Genomic DNA, 7,040 nt, shown 5'->3' with positions numbered 1-7,040 from the left:
GACTCGGCATGTTGACCTGAATCTAACGAGACCAATTTTATGATTTTTGGACAAACCATTCAGAAGTTATAAGCAAAAATAGCCATTTTTCATATCTCCGGACCAGTAGGTGGCGCTGCGCCGAAACGCAGCATGTAGCCTCAGGTCATGCTTGTGATGACATGTACCAATTTTGGTCTGAATCCGATAAAGCGTTGCGGAGATACAGCCCTACGACTGTTTTCGCAAGCGCTACGTAAAATGTGTTCGAGCGTTATTCAAAAACGGTTTGACGAATCAATTTGAATTCCATAACTTTTTGTCAGCACTGCCTGAAGATGATCTGGTTCAATTTTCGTGCAAATCGGACAAACCGTCTAGGACGAGTTCGAAAAAGTAGCTTTTTCAGCACATTCAAAATGGCGACCATATTTATAAGCCGGAAAATGACGTCATAGGGTGCAATCGAATCGGCATGAGCTCAGGAATCAGAGGAAAAAAGAATTTTGTTGATTGGCCTTACGCTTCAAAAGTTATTAGCATAATAAAAGTGAAACTTTGGACAGGTGGTGGCGCTAGAGGGAGTGACTTAGAAACACCAAAATTGGTGTATTTAATGTTGGGACTGTCCTCTATCAGAATGTCAAACCAAAACAACTTTCCCGCAATCGGTTCTATGGGCTGCCATAGACGCCCAGTCGGAAGAAGAAGAATAATAATAATTAAAGCTGCAAGCAGCATTTAGCGGGGCCAAGCACAATCAGATGACAAGACATGCCAACATTGCTGAAAGTGTCAGACCAACTGCAACAATGAGCAATTAAAGACATTAAAGAGGATTTTAGGCAAAATGCCTGAAAATTCATAGAAACAGTAAATAAAAATACGATTTAATGCATTATCACTTTCGACCAAGAGGTGGCGCAGTTACAAAACTGATGTGATGTGGTCAGAGTGAAGTGACAATGACACATACAAAGTTTGGTGTCAATATGTCAAGGCATTGCAGAGATAAAGCCTGAATAGTGCTTTTAGCATCATGCCTCAACTTTGCTGTTGCGCTACACGAAAACGGTTTCGTCAATCGAGACGAAATCGATAACTTTTAGTCGGCACGGTCTGGAGATGATACGATTCGATTTTGGTGAAAATCGGACAAACGGTGTAGGAGGAGTTCGAAAATGTATGTTTTGAATGAAAATCAAGATGGCGGACAGGAAGTTAGGCCAAATAAGGAAAACTATGGCTGCGTTCCAAACCGCATACTTCCCTACTATTTAGTATGGGAAAAAGAGTAGGCAAGCGAAAAAGTATGTATGAATCCAAAAGAGTAGGCGAGAATTACCTGGGTGACGTACTAATTATCGCGAGATTCGGACTTAAGTGCGTTCGAATATGCCTACTTTCCTACTATATAGTAGGCGAAAACAGTACGTGAAGGAAGCAGTACGTTCGAAACATCAGTATTCATAAAAGAGTAGGCGAGAAGTTCCCGGATGGCTTACTGCTTCCGCCCAGATTTTTGAGTGCTGATCCGTGGATACTCTTCTATCCCAGGAGGCCACGCGAGAGGATACGTCATAAAAAAGAAGAAGAAGGATAGGTCATACTCGAACGTGACGGAAAGGATGACGGACGAGACTGTTTTCAAATGTGAGTATTAAAACAAATGATCGCATGTGTTGAACTACTGTACAGTAAACTGTTGAATTGTTGAAGATGTAAAGACGCTATATTTGTGATTTTGCTGTAAATCACATTTTATTATGTAGCTAACAGAGGAGCTCCAGCAAGGACACATACGTCACCAAAGTGGATTTGCATACATTTTAAACCGTATACATCTTAAATACAATTACTAAATGTCTATTTAATATCTGGCAAGAAAATCTTCTATAAGAATTGCAGATTACTACGTCTAATAGATATGAAATAGGCATCTGAGTGATGTGTGCTATTATGTAGAACAAATCTATAACTAAACATAAGTTATCTATTTTATTTGTCCATTACTGTTGATAAATTGAGGAACATTTATGTTGGATAAAAAGTTAAAACAACCTCAACATGTAAATGTAGTGTTGAGTTCATAAATCACAGAGGTAATGTGAATCTCGTCTGGATGTTACAGGGACAGATGAACAGTGTGTTTATCCGGTGGAGAGTGGCTCATGAAGCTGAATGCTGCCATCAAAGGCTTTGTGACATTACAGAAATGAATAAATATTTAAATCTTAAGTTGTAGTTTATTTTAATTATTGTAATTTCAAACAGAGCTATTACAGCACTTTTCTGATTCTTGATTTCTGTGCATTTGCTGCAGATCTTTTGTGGTGGAGCAGGACCTGCAAAGAAAGATGATGGCGACATTTGTGGAAAAAAAGCGTTTTTGTCTTCTAAATAATACTGAAATCAAATGACATTGTGCGGTTAAATGACTGCTTTTGTGTTATGTTTGTGCATTTTTGTAGGATCTGAAATGTCAGCAGGCTGGTGTGAGCACTGAGGATGAGGAGCCCAGAGCTGAATCCTGGAGATGGTGCCATGGACGAGAGCCTCCATCACTCCACCAGCCCTTACGAGACCCTCCATCACTCCACCTGCCCTTATTGCCTCAGATTGTGAAGCACAACACATCACGCAACAACCTCCGACACAAAGGCACGGCTCACCTCTGGCGGTCAGCTGATTCATCAGAATAAAGCCGCAGAATGGGAACCGCTGTGTTGAGATGGCAGAAGGATGTGGGGTTCAGCGCCTGTAGCCTATATACATACATGATTGTAGTTTGAATAAAGCTTTGTTTCATGTGTTGACTTGTATATGCATTCTTTGACTAATTTATTACGGTAATATTTCTCATTGTTGTCAGTAAATAAAATATAATTATTTAATTAATGCTTTATTTATTGTTTGAATGAAAATGTAGATATGTTCACGTACACATCTAGAGTGTATTCATACATAGCTATTTCAAATGACATACATTACATTTAGTTTGTTTTATTGAATTATATCATTTTCAGTAAAAAGTAATATAATTAATTGGTCAGCACAAGTTGTTATTGTATGTTTTGGGGTGGGATAGCAATGCAATTCATTCTGGGGTAAAATTAATTTTTAATAATGATACTTAGCCTAAATTTTTCGAGTATAAAATCAACAGTTTTCTCCAAAGGCGAATCTTCACACAGCTGCCCAACGTCTCCTTTGTGCAGACATTACAAACGCTGAGGAAAACCGTCCTAGGTAGGGCTGTCCAGTTACTGATGTTATGAGGTATATATATATATATGCATGTATATATATATATATATATATATATATATATATATCATGGGTTTGCAAACATAATATGAGATTTTATACACAAGAAAAAGTAACCTATAAGGTTGAATATCTTAATACATATTTTCTTAATTAATGATATAATACATTTAAAAAATGCATTTTTTGTTATTTATAAGCCTGAGGGATGAAACGAGAGTTAAATTTAACAGGAAAAAGAGGAAAACAAAGCAGTAAGCCACTTTTGCTTATGGATGAAAATGTTTGGATATAAAATAAAGAAATCAACAACATAGTCAAGAGATGACAATTTTGGGATTTCGTTATAAAAATAAATATCGTTAAGGATAAAACGGTGGGTCACATTAGTAGGGTTAAATATAAGAACTTAAATCAACCCTAAATGTACTCACAAAATAAATGGGCAGCAGTTTCTTCAAAAAGACCACAAAATGAGCAAGTTTAATCAATATCAAGATATTTACAGATAGATGAATTAAACGTGTCGTTCAAATCTTTTAAGTTGTTGCGCGTGTGATAACGCGTCGTAGGTCACATGATAACGTCAACATGGCAGATGTCCGGTTCACATTCATACTCAACGAGATCTGGCTATAAAGTACCTACTCTTTTAGCGCTCGTTAAGTAAGTACTTATTGAAATTGAGTACCTACTCATTGAGTATGCGGTTTGGAACGCAGCCTCTGTTTCTATGTTCTCGGCTTGACCCAAGGAATCTATTAATACCAGTGGCATTTCAATGGGCAGATTTATTCAACAGTTATTAGCATTTTTAGAAGTTTTGTTATAACTTTTGACCAAAAGGTGGCGCTGTCTTGAAATATGTTGGGTACTTTCAGGAAATGGTGCTGAAGGCACTTTCTGAGTTTCATTAAATAACACCAATGCATTTGTTTAGTATAGCATTTTATTTCACAAAACTGTATTGAAGTCAATGGGAATTTCATGTTTTGTTCTATTATAGCGCCACCAAGAGGCTCAGTCACACCATTTTTTTTACGTGTCCTCAGAGTGAGCCCATACATATCTCTGTCAATTTTGGTGAAAATATCTCAATTCGCTTCGGAGTTATAGACATTTATATGAAAAAACACGTAAAAAATGACTGACACATGACTTTGATTGAATTTTACTACCCCTTACTATCAATATTTTCGCATTTGGGCATTGGCGTATAGCTATCGACCTATGTTTCCAAACTTCTGACGGTGGTTTCGTCTCGATCAGACTAGCGGTTTCGCAGATATAGCCAAATGTTTTTTAAGCGCTAAATCACAACGCTACACAAACCGTAAGGCGAAACCTAGCATGTTTGGTATCGTAGGACTCGGCAAGGATTCAGGAGTCTAATTAGATGAGTCTCGTGAAAATAAGTCGACCACACCCAAAGTTATAAGCATTTGAATAAAAAGATTAACCACTAGGTGGCGCTGTTTCAAAACTTCTCAGGCTCCTTCAGGACATCGTGCTGATGACCCATACCAAGTTTCGTAACAATCCGTTCATGCGTTCTTAAAATACAGCATTTTAGCACAAAATTCAAAATGGCCGACAGTCAAAATGGCCGATACTGTAAAATTGGATATCAGTCGACTCGGCATTTTGCCCTGAATCTAACAAGACCAATTTTATGATTTTTGGACAAACTGTTCAGAAGTTATAAGCAAAAATAGCCATTTTTCATATCTCTGGACCAGTAGGTGGCGCTGCGCCGAAACGCAGCATGTAGCCTCAGGTCATGCTTGTGATGACATGTACCAAGTTTGGTCTGAATACGATAAAGCGTTGCGAAGATACAGCCTTACGACTGTTTTCGCAAGCGCTACGTAAAATTTGTTCGAGCGTTTATTGAAAACGGTTTGACAAATCAACTAGATTTTAATAACTTTTTGTCAGCACTGCCTGAAGATGATCTGGTTCAATTTTCGTGCAAATCGGAGAAACTGTCTAGGAGGAGTTCGAAAAAGTAAGTTTTGAGAATAATTCAACATGGCGGCCATGTTTTTATGACGGAAAATGACGACATAGGGTGCAATCGAATCGGCATGAGCTCAGGAATCAGAGGAAATAAGAATTTTGTTGATTGGCCTTACGGTTCAAAAGTTATTAGCAAAACAAAAGTGAAATTTTGGACAGGTGGTGGCGCTAGAGGGAATGACTTAGACACACCAAAATTGGTGTATTTAATGTTGGGACTGTCCTCTATCAGAATGTCAAACCATTACAACTTTCCCGCAATCGGTTCTATGGGCTGCCATAGACTCCCAGAGTGGAAGAAGAATAATAATAATAATTAAAGCTGCAAGCAGCATTTAGCGGGGCCAAGCACAATCAGATGACAAGACATGCCAACATTGCTGAAAGTGTCAGACCAACTGCAACAATGAGCAATTAAAGACATTAAAGAAGATTTTAGGCAAAATGCCTGAAAATTCATAGAAACAGTAAATAAAAATATGATGTAATGCATTATCACTTTCTACCAATAGGTGGCGCAGTTACAAAACTGATGTGATGTGGTCAGAGTGAAGTGACAATGACACATACAAAGTTTGGTGTCAATATGTCAAGGCATTGCAGAGATAAAGCCTGAATAGTGCAATTAGCATCATGCCTCAACTTTGCTGCTGCGCTATACGAAAATGGTTTCGTCAATCGAGACGAAATCGATAAGTTTTAGTCGGCACGGTCTGGAGATGATACGATTCGATTTTGGTGAAAATCGGACAAACGGTGTAGGAGGAGTTCGAAAATGTATGTTTTGAATGAAAATCAAGATGGCGGACAGGAAATTAGGCCAAATAAGGAAAACTTGGTTTCTATGTTCTCGGCTTGACCCAAGCAATCTATTAATACCAGTGGCATTTCAATAGGCAGATTTATTCAAAAGTTATTAGCATTTTTAGAAGTTTTGTTATAACTTTTGACCACTAGGTGGCGCTGTCTTGAAATATGTTGGGTACTTTCAGGAAATGGTGTTGAAGGCACTATCTGAGTTTCATTAAATAACACCAATGCATTTGTTTAGTATAGCATTTTATTTCACAAAACTGTATTGAAGTCAATGGGAATTTCATGTTTTGTTCTATTATAGCGCCACCAAGAGGCTCAGTCACACCATTTTTTTTATGTGTCCTCAGAGTGAGCCCATACATATGTGTGTCAATTTTGGTGAAAATATCTCAATTCGCTTCGGAGTTATAGACATTTGTATGAAAAAACACGTAAAAAATGACTGACACATGACTTTGATTGGATTTTACTACCCTTTACTATCAATATTTTCACATTTGGGCATTGGCGTATAGCTATCGACCTATGTTTTCAAACTTCTGACGGTGGTTTCGTCTCGATCAGACTAGCGGTTTCGAAGATATAGCCAAATGTTTTTTAAGCGCTAAATCACAACGCTACACAAACCGTAAGGTGAAACCTAGCATGTTTGGTATCGTAGGATTCGGCAAGGATTCAGCAGTCTAATTAGATGAGTTTCGTGAAAATATGTCGACCACACCCAAAGTTATAAGCATTTGAATAAAAAGATTAACCACTAGGTGGCGCTGTTTTGAAACTTCTCAGGCTCCTTCAGGACATCGTGATGATGACCCATACCAAGTTTCGTAACAATCCGTTCATGCGTTCTTAAAATACAGCGTTTTAGCACAAAATTCAAAATGGCCGACAGTCAAAATGGCCGATATGGTAAAATTGGATATCAGTCGACTCGGCATTTTGCCCTGAATCTAACGAGA

General features: G+C 38.0%; 1 long non-coding RNA gene across 1 annotated transcript; it reads left to right on the top strand.

The window, feature by feature from the left end:
* Positions 1-1,296: 1,296 nt before the first annotated feature.
* On the top strand, positions 1,297-2,807 carry LOC309498041. The gene is made up of 2 exons (XR_014205825.1): positions 1,297-1,632; positions 2,111-2,807. It is a non-coding gene; the product is annotated as an uncharacterized lncRNA (long non-coding RNA).
* The last annotated feature ends 4,233 nt before the right edge of the window (positions 2,808-7,040 follow it).

This window comes from Leuciscus leuciscus (assembly GCF_965113295.1).
Source record: "Leuciscus leuciscus genome assembly, chromosome: 4".
In the NCBI taxonomy this organism is placed as follows: Eukaryota; Metazoa; Chordata; class Actinopteri; order Cypriniformes; family Leuciscidae; genus Leuciscus; species Leuciscus leuciscus.
Note: the sequence above shows the minus strand (reverse complement) of the source record. Positions and strands in the feature narration are given on the sequence as shown.